Source organism: Astatotilapia calliptera, chromosome 9 (assembly GCF_964374335.1).
Source record: "Astatotilapia calliptera chromosome 9, fAstCal68.1, whole genome shotgun sequence".
Classification (NCBI taxonomy): Eukaryota; Metazoa; Chordata; class Actinopteri; order Cichliformes; family Cichlidae; genus Astatotilapia; species Astatotilapia calliptera.
In genome coordinates this window covers 18,742,252-18,762,904 of record NC_137430.1, presented here as the reverse complement: position 1 = coordinate 18,762,904, position 20,653 = coordinate 18,742,252, and the positions used below count along the sequence as shown (strand labels likewise).

The window sequence follows — 20,653 nt, the reverse complement described above, 5'->3', positions numbered from 1 at the left end:
TCTGATTATTCATGTGAAGTGTAGCGCACGTGGAATCAGAGCGAGCTGCCTTTAACTGTTAATTGTTCTTGTTGATTTTTATTTTATTTTATTTATTTTTTTTGGGGGGGGGGGGGGTTAATTTTTTTTTTTTAAAAAGGATAACTTTAGAGCCTCTCTGTTCTAGGAGCGATGCAGCTCTCATTTGTCAGTCTCTGCATTCTCACCAGGTGTCATGCAGAGAGGGGAAATAATGCTCAACAATTTTCTGCTCCATCAAAACCGGTAACTTTTCTTGTCTTAAGTCTTGGGAACGAAGGCCAGACGTGGGTGGGCGAACGTTCAGGGCAACATTAAGATGTTTGTGCTCCACGGACTAAAAGAAAAAAGAAAGAGAAAAGAAAGAAAGACAACAAACCCCAAAAACAAACAAAAAAAACCCCACACACTCTGATGACCTTTACTGTGGATGTTGAGACAATTTCCACGCCTGTGTGTAATAATATGATAATGCGAAAACAAGTGTGTATGAAAACTGTCGGCAGTAATACCTGGCCTCGCATAATCAAACAGATCGTTAAGGCAATTAGACCTCCACACTGTGATTAAGAAATGTAATTAAGACTGTTTCATTGCCGCAATTTGGTGTCTTTACTTAGAACGCAACCATCAGCTGCTCCGCGATCGACTCAAGCTTCGTCCCCCTCACTTCACTGTCCACATCGAAAACAATTTGATAAGGAAATGCTTTTGAAACAGTAAAGCCAATCTAGCATTAAATCTCCACGATCTCCCCCCCCCCCCCCCCCCCCCTAAAAGGCAGGGTAAATATCGTGAAAGCTTCAGCACCATGGACAGAGGCCACAGACTTCACATTTCAGACCATGAATTAGCACCGATCATTTCGCACCACAGATTTCCCCGAACTTTTTAATACAATCAACTAAATTCAATACAGCAAACGTCTTGCCAATAAATGTTTCTGTTGTAGATGGATACTGTGATATTTTAGGCACAGCTTTCATTTGAAATCGTCAAACAAGCTTCAAGCTTGCAGAGCCATACACCAAAAACCTCTTTAAATGTAACATGCTCAATGTTTTATCCTAATAATTTTAACCAAAAGCCTGCATCTTTATCTCATTTTTCCACATAGAAGCAAACAAATATGAAAATGTGTTAACAATGCTGGTTTCTGATTTTTTTTATTTATTGTTTTTTTATTTTTACTAGTCTCCGATCTAAGCTTTGTGTCTGTATGATGAGCCATTCTGACAACAGGGTCATTACAGTGTCCCATTTAATCCCATCACACCCCTGAATGCCTTGAATCTTCACAGAAGAGCCCTTAATCAAGACTGGAAATAATCAGGAGACATCAAAACAGCTCTGGAGTGAAAATCCTGTCAGCAACTCACGTTACAGGATTTAAGCTTTTATTTATTTATTTACTGTAGTTTGAACACAGAGATGAGGCTTTTTTTTCTCCCCCTGCTGCTGTTTGAAAATGAGACTTCACAAAAATATTAATTATGCAATATGCATTAATGCATAAATGAGTGGAGCATTTAACCCATACTAATATTCACATTAGCCCATAAGAGGAGATTCCCCAGGGATGAGAGAGAGCCATATGGGTGCATAAAACAGAACACAACATCCAAAGGAAAACAGACAACAGCATAAAATATCAATGTAAAGGCAGAGGACAATTTTAGAGCAAACATGAGGAGCAGGTTTGTATAAGAAAAAGTAAGAAACTGAATAATCAAAAGTCTGCTAGATACTTGGTATTTCAGCCATTTTTACAAGTAGGTGAAATGTCATGTACACACAAGGGTGCCTGAAATGTTAAGCTGGGCCGGGCAGCGATAGAGCCCCAAGATGCCTCATGAAAACAGAAAAAAATGGGAGGATTTCAAGCTTCTTCTTTTTTTATCCATTTTTTTTAAAGTGGCCACCAACCAAGTCATAATAGGGAGCATCGCTTTTATCCAAAAGCCTAATAAAGCTGCATCTGTCTTTAAAGCATTTACAGTGGGAATCGGGACTGACGAATAAAACTGGAAGATAACAAAAAAACCCACCCCTTTCATAAACTATAAAATGTCCAATTTGCCATATCAGTGGGCAGCAGGGCGCTCATTCATAACGCAGCTGCTGTGTATGCTAAAGATGATAAACATTAAAAATATACATAAGTACGCCAAATTGAAATGTCTCCTTCATATCAGTAGCTGGCAAAACTCTGACAATGGATTCATCCATGCTGTGTCACACGCTGTGTATAAAGATATATGTGCTGCACTGGTTGAGGCACCAAATCAACTGCTGGGCGGTACTTCATTTTTGTCAGGCCACTGATAGCAATGCATAATGTTGTTGGTGCACGCAATGCTGGCTAATAGAACTGTGAAGCTAAAGAGGTAAACTGCTTACATTGAGTAGTACAAATTTGAACTTCTTAACAGTGAAACCGTCATTATCAGATGCACTGTAGGGCCGATATATGAAGCTAGTCTTCGTAGATGAGCCCATTATCACATTCGAGAAATTTACTTGAGCTTTTTCTGAACTTCAGCTACAAATCTTTCCAATAGCACTTTTATTAGAAACTTTGCTTATTAGACAAGGAATACTGAATGCAGTTTTTAGGCTAAACCGTCCAAACTTGCTGAATATTTCCAAATCTTTACAACAATTAAATACATGCTTACCACCTTTAAAACACAAATAGGGTTGTTTTAAGGAGCTAAAAAAATGTCCAAATCCATCTACTCATTCTTTGTGTGCAGGAAGATAAACACCACATTTGATTTAAGGTTGCCCTGAACAAGACCAGGTGTGGATCTTACAGATTAATGCTATAACTAAGCCTTTCCTTTCAAAACAGAAACGATCCCTATTATAATATTTAAACATTGATGCTTGAAGGAGCTGTTTAACTGTAATAAAGGTTTTTATTTAGAGATGCTTTGTTGTAACTCTGAGCTGCTTTATATCTGTAAATATAAAGAATACTGACGGCGACTTAGACCACTTTCGCTGCAATAACATTCAGTATTTCCTGCATATTTCTAACTGTTTTCCCACTCACCTAACGAGCTCCTAATTCATTACATCGCAAATGTTTTTATCTCGGAGGCAGCCTCGAGGTCAGGTAAACATATGGCAGCTCGTTTAGCTCTGAAAGTTCTAACAGGGCACAATAAATGACGTAGCAAAGTGTGATTATCCCCTCATCTGGAATACAACAGTTGAGTAACATCTCTAATATTCCAACTGCCTCCATATTAATCAGATTAAAACCCCAATCTCCTAATCCCTGTTTACCGATGGCTCTGTCTTTCTGCCGTAATCTGATGTTCTTTTATTCCGCTGGGATTAAACTATGTCATGGCTGAGCACAGTAATTTGGTGGTGGCCGTGTTGTTGTTGTGGACAGCACTGGCTCTTTGTTGCTGTACAGGTTGTTTATTCCAGAAGAAAAAAAAAAGACAAAAAACAATTTACTCTGTGGCTTGAACAAACAAGAACAGGCGATGAAGTGAAGTGCATTCATTGTTCAAATATTTGTGCCAAATAAATCAAATTATGAACGCCGTTGGGAGGCAATTCACTCGATTTGATGCCGTTTTATGGGGCCGTTGCCTGAAATATACTTTGAGCTTTGGTGTGCTTTCCATGCGCGTGTTGATTTTATTAAGAAATTACTTGTTATCCACACATCTTGATAAAAGAAACAATTTATTTTTCATTGAATTTACAGATTACGCGATCGTTTTAACGTCAAAAACTAACTTCCGGTGGCGCAGTGGTCAAAGCTTCCCCGACAGCTGTGAACTTTCCATTTATGTGACCTTAACATCGAGATAATGTGCTTGATTAGAGCGGATGGAGAACTCACAGTGACCCGAGCGGCCGCTCTGGATTATGTTAACAGCACCACGCTCGGCTGCACTCAGCCACGTCGATGCAAACCTTAAAAAGAGTGAAGGATTTAAACTAAAACGTGAAACTGCAATGGTTTTTGTGTACTTCACCTGTGAGAGAGACAGATCCTGCTCGTCCTGCTCAATATGCAGATCGTGACCCTCTCAGGGTTCATTAAAGCCAAGGCGAGGTGGATTTCATCTCCATTTTCTCATATTCATTAACTCTGGCTTTCACACTGAAATAAAGACACGAGGAAGACACAATAACACCGAGAGTCACTCGCTTCTCATTTAATGTACACACACACTTTTTCTTTGTTTCCCTCCCATACACACGCCGATCACGAGACAAATGAAAGGCCTGACCAATAGGGAGGTGTGTAGCGCTATAAAGAAGACATTGCCTGATACAACCTCAATTCTGTGTTGTGATAATGACAACCACCTATTTATGTGCTGTTCCTACAACAATTCATCACCTGATTGCTGAACAGGTTTCTGATTAGAGTGTAATCTGAAGATTAGGATGCACTATGAGCAAGGTCAGCTATATAGCAAACAAAGGCATAAATTCAGTCATAAAACAGTTCAAACGGTGACTGGATCTGAGGCCAGCTACTCAATGATAACGCGCTGCCACTTTCTAGGAACACAGAAGAATTTACAAAGTGGGTTTCGGCCTAAAACGTGGGAAGAATAAACCAACAATCTCGTTCCCTCCCTTTGAAAAATCTGTCACGTTACTAGAGCATGAAACCCCGCCGTTAGTGTAACACTTGCTTGGCTGATCTTCCTGATGTGCTGAGTGCCACTCCAGGCTTCAGTATATCTGTCTGAGCAGAGGTCTTTAACAGCCATGAATGCCAAGCATGGGGGAGGCAGGCCAGGCCAAGCGTAACCATGGCGGCCCAATGTCCTTGGCTCCTTGGCGGCCTTCACCTCACACTCCCTGCACAGTGAATTTTATGGCTAATTTCCGGCAATTTATCCTGGCACTTTCAGAAGAGAGATTCCTGCGGGAATAATGTGCATAATTTGCATAAATCATCCTGATAGAATGCATATCAGCATGTAACCCCCCTGTCTGATGCCGCAGCGTTTACTTTGTAATCAAAACTGACTCTTTTCCACCGGCGGAAGCACAAGAGCCACGAGAAGAGGGTCTGGGTTTAGGTGAGTAATTACAAAGAAATGAAACACGCATACAGGGGCTCGTGAAGAAAAAGCTCAATGAAACTTTTGGGAATTAAAAAAAACAAACAAAAAAAACATGAAATCCAAGCTACAGGGAATACATCTGAACTATATTAAGTATTTATATATTTAGCTGCTTTTAAAATGCACAAAAAGAGAAGTAGTCTGATCTCCGTTTCTCGTGTGGCACAGTTTAGCACTAGTTTTCCTCTTCTTTTTCTTTTTGCCACATTCTTATATCAATTCCTAATTTAAAACAATTTCCTCCCACTGTCTTTCCGTGTCCTTAGCGCCGCATAAGTGAGACTTCGATTGCAGTTCAGTCCACAGCGCCTGTTCTCAAAAGCTCCCTCTGTGTAAGCAGCCAGTTGTCTGAGGGGAAGAGACGTGGGTCAGTGCGAGGCTTCCCCCCCTTGCTGTGATCGAATCTGACGTACAGTGAGAATGTGCATATTCTCTTGGACTGCCTTCGTTACAATAATCAGCCGTGGTCAAATCGACTTTGTTGGTCGAGGAAGTACGAGATGAAAGAGAGAAATGGAGCACAATAGGAAGAGGAGGTTTTTGTCTTTCAGCGCGCACGCAGACAAAAGGCATGTGGCCTGATGGAAATGCTATAGAGCATGCAAGCTGCACAAGAGGTAGTGGGTTAACTAATCAGAGAAGACACACAGACAAAACATAGCTGCACGGGGAGAGAGTGCTGCACTCGTTAAATGCATTCGTTTTCGTGACTGACAGGGTGTGTGTGGGGTTTTTTGTTGTTTTGTTTTTTTTGGTGCGTGTGCATTTAAGAGGAGCAGCCTTCATTGAAGCGAACAGATTTGTGTATCCACACTACCAGGTTCCTCCACTGGCCTTCACCCGAGAATCTCAGGATCTCAGATGGTATCACTGGTGACAACGGGACAGTCGTCCGCTGGATAGACGTTAATCACAATAATACAGGGCAGGCTAATCACGACTCACTGATCAAGCGCTTAATGACATGCCTGCCGTACCCACTGTAACCAGCCCGCTGCTGAGGGATTCACACACCAAGGCTAGCCCCTTTTGTGGGGGGCAGGAGGAGGAGGAGAAGGAGGATGGCGGTTATGAGCCTGGTGCACAGCCATCCAGACAATAATTACTCGATGACTGTGGTCACATTAAGGATCAGTCAAAGCAGATTAATTTCGACTGATAGCATTGGTCCCTCCTAAATGCAGATTTTCTTAATAAGAGTGAAATTGTGCCACTGCGAGGTTAGGCACAGAGAGAGATTTGCTTATACGGCGATACTGCAATTACTTATCTGGAGAGACAATGTCTTCTTGTTTGCACAAATCAAACTGTACTTCTGAATGTCAGTGCAAAAATTACCACACAAATGTGTAGTTTTTTGTTGTTGTTTTGTTTGTTTTAATATCGACTGGTCTGACGTGTGTGTGTTTGCATGCAGGAACCGTATGCATCACCACATACGAGACTGCTTGTGTGGTACGGGTAGGCCTTTCAGTAAGTACCCAGAGACCCCCCAAGAATTACCCAGAGCAGAGAGGACAGCATCTGTTTGTGTGCTTGTGCCGAGCAAACAAGGCAATTTAGAGAACACCAAGGGAGCTGCTAATAAACACAACCTTATTCCCCCTTCCTCCTACACCTGGCGCTGAATATTGCAGCACTACAGTGAGGATGCCTGTCTGCATGTGTGTGCATCTATATGTATGTGTGAGAGATAGAGTGTGTATGTGTGTGATGCAATGCCTCGTTGACTTGACCAGGAGGGCTGTTATGGGGCTTTTGCAAGTGTGCATGTGATCGAGCGTGTATGTGTTATAAGGGAGCATGAGAAAATGTGCAACATGCGTGTGCAACCATTCATCATTCTGCAGTGAGAGGCATGCCAGTGCTGCTGGGAAATGGCAGGTCTGTGTCCCATCACACCCTGGCGTCTTTGTCTGTATGGTCAAAGCTGCGCCAAAATGTCTGCCCTGGATACCTGGCATAGAAACGGTGCTTTACTGTACACAAAGGTGTGTGAGTACCGGGCTGTCAGACACTGGACTTCTCCTACTTGGATGCCAGTCACGATGGCCTAAATGCAGTTGTCCTTTACTTTATTACGGCCAGACGAAATGTATTCTTGTGTTCATTTTTAAGGTGTTACACTTTTAAAAGCAACATTATCATTTAATAATCCAGGACCTGAATTTTCATTCATAAACATTTAAACTCTTCCCTGTTTTGCTTTTTTTATTTTATTTTCCTGCACTCCCTGCAACTGTAGCAGTAAACATGCTCTAATGAGACCTGCAGCTTTGCTCGCCGCCACCACTGACTGTGATATGAAGCCAAAGTGACACCCAGTGAAACCATGCATCAGACCAGACACAAAATGGCCGTCCAGTGCCAAACTCCGCCTTGGCTTTCACTTCGTATCACAGCACAGAGCCTGGCTGGGGAGTGAAAGCTTTACAGCACATTTAGAGGAAAAACTCATGGCCCACTGTCAACATCTGTCACTACCAGGTATTTAAATCTTTTCATGTCCTTCCAAAGTACTGCAAGCCTTATATGGAGAGAAACATACATTTAAAACAATCTGTATTTACATTTGAGAGGTCTAGTTTGCATTTTAAGTGTAATTTGTTTGATCAAAGCTCAATAAATTCAGTCAAATCCATGAAATGATCCTGTTCGCCCTTCAAATATAAAAACTTCAAGGTCTCCTTAACTCTCATGTCACACACCTGGCAGCTTCAGAAAACAGACCACAATCTCTCAGCCTTTGAGCCTTCGAGCCAAGAACCTCCTGAAATAAAAGAGTGTGAGAAAATAAGTGCAAAAGGGGAGATTAATCTGAGTTATTACATTGATTAGATTTCCAGAATGCTAATTAAAAGATGTTAGGACATGGGCCCAGCCAAGGATCAGTGGGCTCTAATGAGGACCAATAAGCCTCTGTAATCTGCGCTGTAATGAGAGTGGTTTAAATGTAAAGTTTGCGGGGAGACGAGTGAGGAGGAGGATAGATGTGGCGATCCCGGAGAACCAATTCCTATGCCGTCATTATAACCAGTAATAGCGAGGATTCACAGCCTCAGCAAAAAAGACAGAAATAAAAGTGAGATGAGCGAAAGGCAGGCAGAAATTCAATTACACTAAAAGAGGGTTTGTACAATAAAAACATTTTATTATTAGACAATTAACAGGCTGGTTTAATAGCTGAAGGTCACATACCCCCTTGTCTTGTATTAGGAGGAAGCCTTTGCAAAGTAACAGGGTAATATCGTTTAATGGGTGACCAGTCACCAAACCTCGGTGCTCCTTTTATCTCGTTTTTCCCTTAAGGTTTTAAGATTTGCACACTTTTACCATATTTGAGGCAAAAATATCTGTCAGTCCGTTTATCTGATGGTATATTTAAAAATATATATCGATATTTCACGCAGAGACAGAGTAGTAAGCCTTCCTGAATATATTTATGAATCTTTATTTGCAGTACTAAAGAAAAGAAGTTCTGCAAGAAAAAAAGCAACGTGTACTGCCATGTTTATGTTTCACTGACTATCATCTTTTTGTCTCTTTTTATGAATAAAAGCAAAATAAAATGCAACGAACAACATGATCAAGGATATGAAATGATCATCAATACCAGTTCAGCAAATAATGAACTGGAATAATTCACATGTGAGTCTAGGAAGCAAAGAGAGACGGAGGCTTGACTGGGAACACATTTTCAAAGAAGGAATCAATCTGCAGCAAAAGAAAACGGCAAAATAATACAAAGCAGACGGTAAAGGAGTCAACTGAAATTAGGAGGGTTGTTACTTATTTAGTGGATGCTCGTTATTAGCAAATGAGCCTTACTGACAGGTGCACCCCACTCATTTACAAATTACAACATATCACTATCATCAGCCAGCTAATTTATCAGGAATAATGAGTTGTGTGAAAACAGGCTGCTAAATACTCAAGGAGAATATCACCCTAATGGGTCTCACCTGTCACGCGCTGTTTACGGCTTCTGGGGTGCTTGTTGGAGTGGCTTCAAATAAAAAGTATTTTTATATACGTGTCTTCCCAGCGGCCTGGAAAATCCCTACACCTGTTTACCTGCGTGGTTTGTAAAGTCCAAGAACTGAGCTGCTCTGTGAGGCACTAGCTGAAGCTAAAGTCACGGGAGCATTCAAACCGGTTCACGGTAACAATGCTAACATGTGGATGTTAAGCAGGTGTTGACTGTGTTTGGCGACTGACTTCGGTGTGTCTGCAGGCCAACAAATTAGCACTAAGTACATTAGGGCTGATGCAAATGTTATTAGTTTGGCAGGGATTCGGTCATGATCAAATTATTTTGTTTTGTGCTGGATGAATAAAAAAGAACCATCAAAGCTGTTATTCAGACCAAATTTCTTGACCATATATATTTACAATAGTGCCAGAGGACAACTAAGAGGGTCACCCAAGTTATGTACAGATACAAATCCCACTAATTCTTTGGTCTGACTAAAATATACAGAAAGTGGTAACATGGAAACCCCCAGCATGGTGCCAGTGCTGCCAAAAAGCTGGAACTGGCACAAGTGTAAATAAATAAAACTGGTTCCATATCGATGGTAACTAAACTAATAAACTTCATATAAAAAAAAGCACATGTAATCCAAAAAAAGTGGTCTTTAAATTTTCTTTGCTGTTGATGCCAAATACTGATAGTCTTAAGTCTTAATCACCTCTCATTTATTTATATGTTACTAAGAAAATGGGAAATAGGTGCAGTGAAACATATAAACACAAATGGTAATACCAAATACAAGGCAAAAACAATTCTAATGAAAAAGTTAATAATTTCCTTAAACACTTTCACTCTTCAGCACAGTCTGAACTCTCTTAGGCAGCTTTCTTATAATTTAAGAAGTCTTCAGGAAGAGTTCTTTGGAGTTCTTGAATCCCATTCAAAGCTCCTCTTTAGATGTTGGCAGGCTTTTGTTTCGCTCTCTGTTGAGATGATACTACACTGCTTCAATAATGCTGAAGAAACTTTGGATTCATCACTCCATAAGACCTGCTGCAAATAATTTTCAGTCCAGTTCTTGTGTAATGCGGCGCACTTCAAGCCTTTCCCCTCTTCCTTAAGAACGGCTCCTTTACGCCCACCCTTCTCCTGTGACCATGTCTGAGGAGGCTTCAGGGAAAAGTTTTTTGTTTTTTTTAAGTTCTGCCACTTGTCCTGTTTCCTCAAACTTTTTAAGGACACACTGCACACCATGCTGAGATATGCCAATTTTCCAGCCAAAAGCTCTTTGGGAAATCAACTTGTTGGCACAAAAATACAATTTTATACCTTCAAACTGGGTTATCTTTGGTATTTTATAAAGTTCTGAATAAAGAAATGGGAACAAATGATGTGTTTTATGGCAGTTTATTGGTTCTTTGTTAAGTTGTCTGTTATTTTTAGACACAAAATTGGTTCATACGTTGAGTTAGGTGCCTTTTTATGCCTGAATGATTCATAGGACATGGATTTGAAAAAAATCAATCCTCTAAAAATAGTCAGGTAAAACGACTGAATTGAAAATTCGAGAAAAAGCTGCCAATCTCCAAAGAAACGTTTTGAAAGACCTTCAGGAAAACCACCTTAAAAATCCAAGAAAGTCTGGCTCCTTTGAAGCAAAATATAAAAAAAATGCTGGGTGGCTAAAAACTTTTGCACAAGTACATGGTAGCACTTGAAGTGTTCTGCGTAAGTGTGTTTAACGTGGCATATATTCAAACCGCATTATTGTACTGAAAAAAAGACATTCAGCTTACAGCTGAGGTATGACAGTGCTGATAGGCTATAAAATCATGTCATTTAATACCTCCTCTCACGCCTCCCTCTGTGTGGCTGCGTGGTCCCCATTAAGCCAATTCATCACCCCTTAAGAGAAGGCCATGAGACGGATCTGGTCTATCAGTCTCTGTGTTTAGGATATGGTTACTGTTCTCATGACCAAGGATTTCTGCCATATTAAACGTGGAAGTAAATGGCGAGGCCATCCAAACAATGGCTTTAGAGAGCGGCTTGGAGGAAAGCATAGCTTTATTGAAAATGAGAATTTATTGAGAATGCCTGAAAAGCCACTGTAGTAATCAGATATCAAAATATGAGCTCAGTGATGAAACATTAATGTAAGGTTTTGTCTGCCACTCGAAGCCAGTTGTTTGACGTGTCACTTTTCAAACAACCTCTTGAGAGTGGACCCCAGATTTGCATTTTTAGCCCCTGCTGCTGTAATGAAATAAGGTAGAGCGGAGCATATTTCAGTGGCCTGTCAAACCCACTCACGCCCCTTTGCAAAGCACTCAGAAACTTCATTTCATCGCCACCCATTCTCATGGCCATGCTATAAAATTGACTATGACAAAATTAGCAAACCTAGAGTGTTTGGACACATTCCCAATATAAAGGGTTTCTCTTTTTTTCCTCTTTGCAATCAAGCCCGGGAACATCAAACATGAAGTCTCCTTGAAAGTTATTCAGTCTCTTTGGCGACACTGCAGCTATAGATTTATGTAATCACAAGCTTGTTAGGGAGATTTCTCAGGCCCACTGACAGTGATGTGCACCGGGGTTTGGCAGACGTGACATCTGGGAAGCACAATTCTGCTGCACCACCACGCAAAAGCAATTAGAGATCTATATTCGCGGACAGGTCCAGACTTTGTTCTGTGGTGGAGGGATACACGGGTTTTAATGCCTTTATTAACATGACATGCATGTCCCACAGACCATCTTCAGATGACAATCAAGGAGTCATCATAAAAAGGGGGGCAGGAATCAGTGAAATCATGCTCCACAGACAAGTCAGGACATCAGGACGGATTTTCCAAGTGAGCTGTTCAGGGAATAAAATAGTGCCTAAGAAGATGCTGTGAGGACCATACTGTTTTTTTTTTTTCTTTTTAAACAGACAGGAGCTAACTAAAGTGACACCAGTTATCAGACAACGCTAAAGATACTGTAAGGAAGCAGAGGAGTATGATTAATTAGAAATGAGTCAGTTTCAGTTGGGCAGGCTCCACTCAAACACACACCACTTACTCTTCAGCATTAAATGAATCTCAACTGGCTAAAGTAATTAGTTCAGTCTATTAATTACTATAATCACCCATTATCATGTTGGCCTTCATTTGAACATGTTTCATGGATGTAACGAGCCTGTAGCAAAGCTGTTTCCAGGGGATATTCTTGGTCTGAGTGCTAATTATTTTGTAGTTAAAGGATAAGGATGGTGGTATTCTATATTTCTTATTGTCAACAAATATCATAAAACACAATGTTGGACTCGCTTCCCCCATCTGTGTTGCCTAGAATAAAGACTTTTTTATATATTTCTTTTTAAAGGGTCGAGAGTAGAGAGTACAAGAGATGAACGGTACTTGTGTTTTGCTCTGCAATCCCAGAAACGTGCGTGTGTCCGTCTGCATTTAACTTAAAATAGAGTGCCAATCATAATAATGAAGAAATAAAACTACAGAAAGCTAAAAAAGATTGAAAAATAAACTTTTACAATTCCCACTTCTACATTTGTGTAACATACTAGACAGCGGGACACAGCCTCACTGTGGAGATTATACACCCGCACATTTTGCTCACTAGATGACAAAAATCTTCCACAATATCTCAGTTTTTATCTTGGATTATAATGCCAGCCATGTCCGCAGCACTAGGGCTGCAGGAGCCTTTAAGTCGTCCCTCTGTGGGCTGTGATGAAATAAGGATGAGGTCTGAAGGGATGGAAGTGGAGTGCGGTAAACACAGCGGCCCTGCCACCCAGCTGTGAAGGTGACACAGGGACGCTACACACAGAACAAGCCCTTTTGATTAATCACAGGATATTTACTGGCTCAGATCTAATCAAGGACCGCAGGATCACAGGCTACATCATACACGGCCCAGGAATTTACACAGCAGAGTTAACCTGTCACCTGCCACTGTCCTCTTCCCTACATCTATAAACACTGTGCGTATAGGTCGGCCAGCAGTTACACAGCGCATGCAGGCGCCTTGAAACGACTCCAAAAGTGATTGTTTTATTTCCGCTGCAACAATATAACCTGCAGTCAGATACTCAACACATGTCGTTTGATATAAAACCTTATGGCAGAAGGGAGAAAGAGCCATTTATCTCAAGGTGGTCATGGTAATGGGATACAAGAACATGAGCAGTTTTCCACCCTAAGTAAACTACAGCACGGTGTGCAGTTGACTGTCCTGCTGGCCTGTGTGCAGTGGGATTGTTATTTTCTGTTGAGGAGACGTAAACCGAGGGCTAATCCAAGATTACAAGCGAGAACGGATTAAGCAATTGTGATCTCTGCTGGCTTGTGACTTTTATAATCGATTTAACACTCAGAAGATATTTCGTTTTCAGCGAGGGCAGCTGGCAATTTTAAAAGAAACACTTCCGTTTTGGGGAACGTTTTACAATTTCATCTTTCCAAGACATGCAGAGTGTAATTTTTATGACTCTGAGCACTCTGAGGCTCTCTATTCATGGATGTCTGGGGAATCAATTATAGCTCAATTATAAACACTGAGGCTAAATAGACTCAGAACCTTCATCCTTTTGACATTTTTTGAATAAAAAATAGATAAATGACTTATGACTAAATATGAAAAAGATCAATCTGTAGCGTAATTTTAGTACACAGACTGTCTCTCAGCTATATGTGGTTCAGACCACTTCCAGCTGGTTGTTTTGGGGTGTTTTTTTATCATAACTTTGCTGTTGTGGTTCTCTTGTGTCATTTTGAGGAACACGAAGAAGCATAAAACTCTAAAAAGGCACATAGGCAGGCAAAAGTTATTGTGGGCTTCATATAAACCTCTATAGAGCTCTATAAACACCACTTTATATGAATATTGCTTTTCATTGCCTCTACACGCAAACCCCTAAACACACATGAATTTGTTGTACTTTAACGCTTAACACTCTAAAGCATGAAATAATTGCCAGAATTTTTTTAAAATTAAATATTAATGTGAAAATATGAGTTTTAATTTGTACCATATTTTCTAGATTCAGCAGTTATTTGGGGGTTTTTTTTCTTACTAAAAAAATGTATCAAGCAATTTATTTAGGTTTTTTGGTGTGGAAAAAAAACCCACTGATGATGAGGAGTCTGAAAAAGTCACAACATAACTAAAATGAAGAAGACTTGTGCGGTTTTATCTGCTGTGCATATCAATAATTACATGAATTCAAGTTGTAAAAATCATTTGTCTAAAACTGCATGAAACAGAAAAGGACATAACCTTTAACGTGACCTGTGTCCTGTCTTTTGTTGTTAGCGCTTATACAGACAGAGACAAGAGGCAGCGGTGGAGGTGCCGCAGCCCCGCCGTGTTTATAAAGGGGTCCAGATTAAGTGTGGCCTACGCCATTGTGTCACCTGGAAAATGTCACTCCACAGGGGTGAGGAGGGGGAGTCTTAGTTCGAACAGGTTTACAGAAAAACACAGTACTGGAACAGAAAAAGGCATTTCATTTTCTTTCTCTTTTTAAACAAACTAAAACAGACAAACTAAACGTGCCAGGATGATGACGTATCAAATATCTCCCTCGATCGTGTGTTAAATAGCCAGTGATCTACAATGAGCAATGGATTTTCTTTGTGCTATCGAGCCAGATTCCTGCCACAAAAGCCCTGAACAAATAGGCTATTGGATGAGAGTGTTTTTGTCTTCCCATTTCCAAGATATTTCTTGAGAATGACGAGTCACATTAGGAGCAGGGGGAGGAGTAATTTCTGTGTCACATCCCTTTAGCCCGACCTCACTGACTCGCCAACATGAGAGCGTTCTCACTAAAAATTAATCACATTTGCCTTTTTAATGGCATCCCTCATCCTGCTGCCAAGAATTCACAATCATCTTCCTGCTGTTGTGTGGTACTTCAGCAGCCTGGCATGTCTGGTGGTGACAAAGTGATTTCAAGAAGTGTATCAATACTTACATCACCCCTCTGGCCCTTTCTCGTCACTGTTGACACTGCGGCACTCGGAGTAGGCCCAACTGGCAGGAGGCCATCCACTTTAAAGATAAACACACACACACACACACACACACACACACACACACACACACACACACAGATCTGCAGCAGTGGGTTTAAAATATGTCGTGAAATGAGTTAATATAGTGTTAGGAAAAACTGCATTTACCATGTTGAGGTGCATTTACAGTGAGAGACAGATCAGGTTTGTCAGGTGGCACCTATTGGGTTGAAAAAGTCACCGCTGTCGCTCAATGACATTTTCACGGTGTAACACAGAAGAAGGAAAATGTGACACTAGATGCTCTCTGTTATTTTTAGTGTGGCTTGAATAAAGAGAAAAAGAAAAGACAGAAGAGGAGAGCGATTACAAGTCCACCCTGAAACACCTCTGGGCAATTATTTGGGCTGTTAATTTGAAACATTATTTAAATTACCAGGACCTCTTATCTGAACCAACCAAAATCTGAATTTTCGGATGAGGTTTTAAACACTTTTGAAAACCTTTGGTTCAGTTTCAATGGCCACACCCAGACCCGATTACTGCCAGACCTGTTTAATAAAACAAAAAAACTCAAATAGAAACTGCCTGACAAATTTAAGTTACCTTAAAGATCTCAAAAAACAACGCATCATGCCACGATCTAAAGAAGCAGCTTAAAAACAAAATAATTTACATCCATCAGTCAGGAAAGGATTACAAAGCCATTTCTAAGGCTTTGGGAGTCACGTCATCACATGACAAAGAAACTTAAGGCTCAAATCACAATTCCTTGTTACCTTTAACAGAGGAAACATCTCGTGTTACATGACAACTACTAAAATGAATCTTAAATCCCCTAAAAATCACATAAAACACAGTATATCAATGCGATGATACACACACACTCCATATAACACACTCCTAGCGACTGTGCATGGAGTTTAAACATATGAGCATCTAAAAAAAAAAATTGTAAAACACAAATCTAATTTCTTGTAAAGAACCGCGGTGCACAACTTGCAAACTGCAGAATTACGACGATAAGAAGACGCAAAAGTGTCTCCATGGCTTCTGCCATCAAATATTCAGACACACTTGTAATTCCTTGTGAGTGAAAAACCCTGTAAAATGGCTGGGAAACAAAACACTTGTGGTAAAACAATGTTCTGAGGACATTCTGTCAGATTCTTCTCTTTTTTACAGATTTCATCACTGAGCCACTGTGGCGTAAATGCTTTAAAACACTTTGACATAACATGCTGTGTCCAGAGACTCTCTGCTTGTGAATAATGAATCTGCAGTATGTTCTGAACAGCTGTCTTCTTGCAAGATGTTTTTTTTCCTCCAAGGTTTTTTGGTCGCATCCTGTCCTCGAGGTTTTGAAACCTGCATAATTTAACCGATTTACCTGCTTCTCGTGATGATGGCCACCGACCAATCGGTGATTCCTAAACTTGCAACAAGTTGCTGCGATTGGACAAGTAACGGAGAGTCGAGAAGTATGCTCAATTCTTGCAACCCCCCCGCTCTTCATATTTAATTCAGAGGTTGTGTATTTCTTTATGATTGCAACATCTGTTTGCTCCCAGTGCCAGCTCGCTCTGTCAGCCACCCTCTGTTCAATAATTCCTGTTCTGACCCCTAAGAGCCCCTGACATCACAGCACCGGCTGCTGCTCAAACTTCACTGAGAACAGACACAAAGAGACAGGTGCCTACATGCCACCAAATCATCTGCCTCACAAACCTGGTTCTACATAAACACATCAGTGGTCATGTTGCTCTGGAGTAGGACAGATAAATCCAGTACTCTTCTTTCTATCGTTACCAAATGGCTGATGTTGGACATGGAAAGGGACTTCCTAGGACTAGACAAGTTCAATATTTGCATGAATGTGTCCTTGTGTCAGGAACTGGGAGTGAGAAAATGTGACAACTGCAACTGGCTTAAGCTTTAAGTAATTTATGAATTTTAATTCACCTTTATAGTACAGGCCTGGCAAGTTAATGCTTTAAGATCTAAACTACAACTCCAGCAAGGTTGAATAACACTGAATGTACACATATGAAGAGTTGGCATGCAACTAGTGTGACCAATCTCTGAGCTGTTTTTGCAGGGAATTATGCTCTGAGGCCAAATCATAACTTAGATCCAAAACAATGGATCAAATTGCAGTACTTAGTACAGAGATACTGCATGAAGTGGTCAACAGTGGAGAGCAGCTTACTAAAACAGTGTTGTAGCCTTGAGACACTTCACCAAAACATTAACTCTTGAAAATTGCTTAAATTAAAAGTTCTGTCTTTGAAGCATTCTGTACCTCTGTGTCTTTGACTTGTTGTATAATTATAAACAGAGTTGCTGAAAAGAGCTCAGTCCTTCCTATTTTACAAAAATCCTCTAAAATGAACTAGAAAAAAGACTGAAATAGAAAAGGTGATTCATATTTATGCATATTCATTCATATTTTGAGCTATTTATAATAACTCAATCCTAATCAGTACTCACTGTGCTGCGTGATCTCAGAAAGCACGTGGAAAAGAAAAGGAAAAATCTACACCGTCTCCAAGGTGACATTAGGAAGTTTAAGGTCTTGGGTACAGGCTCGGTTACAATATGGGATGACTTTTCTGCATCTGATTAACAAAAACACGAGTGAGAGAAATGCCACGCAAAAAAAAACAAAAAAAACCCTCAACACAAATTCAAGTGGGAAACCAAAGCTGGCAGATCTTATCCCAAAGAGCCAATCAACAGGAAAAATATGAACTAGTCATGTTATTGAACTGACTGTTTCAAGATTGTCTTTATACATATGCATGTGATTTAGAATAGCATTTGTTTTTAAATATTTACCTTTTTTCTGATATGACTTTATCAGTTTTGGAATTTTGGCCCACTATTCTTTAGAGTGTTGCTTAAGTCTATTGAGGTTTGCAGGCATTCATTTATGCACAGCTCTCTTGAGGTCCCAACGCAGCATTTCAATCAGGCTGAGGTCTGAACTTGACTGGGTCACTGCAACAACTTTATTCTTTTATTTTTCATGCATTCTCTTGTGGATTGGCTGCTGTTTACTGTTACTTTGGTATACAGAGGAGTTCAAAATATCAAAATGATATTTTTATTTCTAAAGTATAATTGTTGTTGTTGTTGTTATCCATGATTGTTTAAACTTACAGTTTTACTAAAAAAGCTGAAATAAGGCACATTATTTGTTTTATGTCAAATTACAGTTATTTACTTGGACTCCTAATCAGAAAAAAATTGTCTTAGTACTTGAATAATATCATGCTTGATTAATTTGTGACTCCTCAGAGAAGTCCAGTGTGACGGCTCAAATTAGGATAAAAGAAAGAAGAACACCTGTTTATTACTTGCCTAATAAATAGCAATATCATTTTCAGCTTTTACAGATTTCTATAAAATTTGTGTTTTCTTGTTTTTCTGGCAGGTGCTCTAATTTATTTTTTAAGAACTGTATATGAACAAACACACTGGATTTCAAGACTATTTCATAAATTACCAGAGCACCGCAATGGATTGCAGCAGGTTTACACGCATCAGGTCTACTTCCTGTCAACAATTATAACTGATCAAAGTATTTTGTCTGGTTTTCTCAGCGTGATCTTCATTGTCAGAGACACTGAAGGTGGTGGGGTCTATAACAGATGCTACCCACTGACCTTAGAAAACATGGCGGAGGGGCCAGATGTTTGGATGACCTCACAACCTTGGGACCAGCTGATGTGGCAGTGATGGAGATGGGTACTGGCAGAAGAAACTGATCTAGTGGCAACAAAGGTTCCCATTTTTCCCGCTTTTTCTGTTTTGGTCTTTACCCCCGAAAGTGGGCAATCCTGGAAGGCAGGAAAACACAGAGAACAGAGGAAGAGGGATATACAGACACAAAAGAGAAAGAGACATGGAGAGGACTGGTCAGTGGTGCTGACAGTTGTCACAGATGTTGAGTTCAGCACAAAACTCTGCCAGAAGCCATCATGTCAAAGCTAAGTTAGCTGAATGAACAAGAACAACTGCAGGCCCTGCCACTTTAAATCTCGCTCAAAATTCAACAGCTGTTTCTTGAATGAATACAGATGCAAAATAATGATAATAATGTCTACTTAAAGCTCCTACACAGACGTAAACAACCCTTCTTAACCACACCCTGCACGCATGACGTCTGTTCATGTTGCAGCTCTTTTGGTAGATTTAATTTTAGACACAGGGAACATTTTTATGTTTGACACTGAACTGTCAGGAAAATAATAGCTTTTAAATATATATATATATATATATATATATATATATATATATATATATATATATATATATATATATATACACACACACACACACACACACACACACATATATGTATACATATATATATATTTGATTTGATATACCTTTATTAGTCCCACAAGGGGAAATTTCATAAGGCTGCCGACCATATATATATATATGCTAAATAATTTTTAGTAATTTGTTTATTTCTTTAGATTTTCAAAGCACTAACAACACAACCAAGCAGGGAGTTTTTAAAGCTGTTAAAAACCCGTAAAGCATTTTTGTCATGTGTATCAACAGTGCTGCTTCAACATCATTTCTCCTCAAATCAACGCTTGTGCTTGTCGATTCTGGCATGTGAAATTCTTAACATTTTGACTGGGTGCATCTTGGCTCTGAGCATCTTCACTCAGCTCGGAGAATGTCTTTGTGCCAAGGCCACAGCCTGTGGCGGTTTTCCTAGTGACAGATGAGCATGTCAACATGTTTGTGTGTGCGTGCGTGTGTGTGGTGAAACAATAGGCCTGGTAAGCTGTGAACTGTGCTATCAGGCACAAAACTGCCAAGCTATCCAGTACGCAGTCTACCAGCGCTCTAATCAGATATTTTAAATCTGCATGTAAGTCTGTAAAATGTTACCAAGTGAATAGAGGTGCACCTGAGGGGACACACAAACAAAACTTTTGAAACACTTTTTTATTGGTCTACATCGTTCAGCCTCGAATTACCCTCACCTACAACAGCAAAGAGTGAAAAATAATGACAACAGAGAACTGCGACATGCGAATCTAAATGTGTTCGTCCTGTCTCCAGGCCTGTTGGCAAAGGGCAGCTCAGCTGTAGCAGGCAGACTGTGTGAACAGCAGACTATGAACATCTCTCCACAGGCCATACCAAGGTGTCTAATCCAGGAAACGCTGTGAACACACACCCTGTGGGCTCCCACAGTGCACCATGCAGCCGAGATCCAACCATAGCACTGCAACGAAACCATCCGTCTCACCTAACTAGTGTGTCTAATGTAAAGTTAGAAAAGTCTTCCATTTTTATGACACATAAAAAATATGCTAATAAGGTAAGATCACTCAGTTTGTATTCTTATACAGATCAGCTCAATGACTCATTTATTGAGGGATGAATATTAAATTAGGTGCAAATAAGGATTACATTTAAAGTGTAATATAGCTAGGCAGTTTTAAGATCTTGGACACAACGCTTATTTTTTTGCATGCATTAGATTAAGACTG

The 20,653-nt window shown here is 40.1% G+C and overlaps 1 long non-coding RNA gene across 1 annotated transcript in view; it reads right to left on the bottom strand.

Moving 5' to 3' along the window:
- Positions 1-15,058: 15,058 nt before the first annotated feature.
- LOC145430942 (uncharacterized) overlaps positions 15,059-20,653 on the bottom strand; it is a 36,788-nt gene continuing 31,193 nt past the window's right edge. The window contains exons 4-5 of the long non-coding RNA XR_013911286.1: positions 18,800-18,973; positions 15,059-15,168 (exon numbers count right to left, since the gene is read on the bottom strand). This is a non-coding gene — a long non-coding RNA (uncharacterized LOC145430942). The remainder of the gene's footprint in view (positions 15,169-18,799; positions 18,974-20,653) is intronic.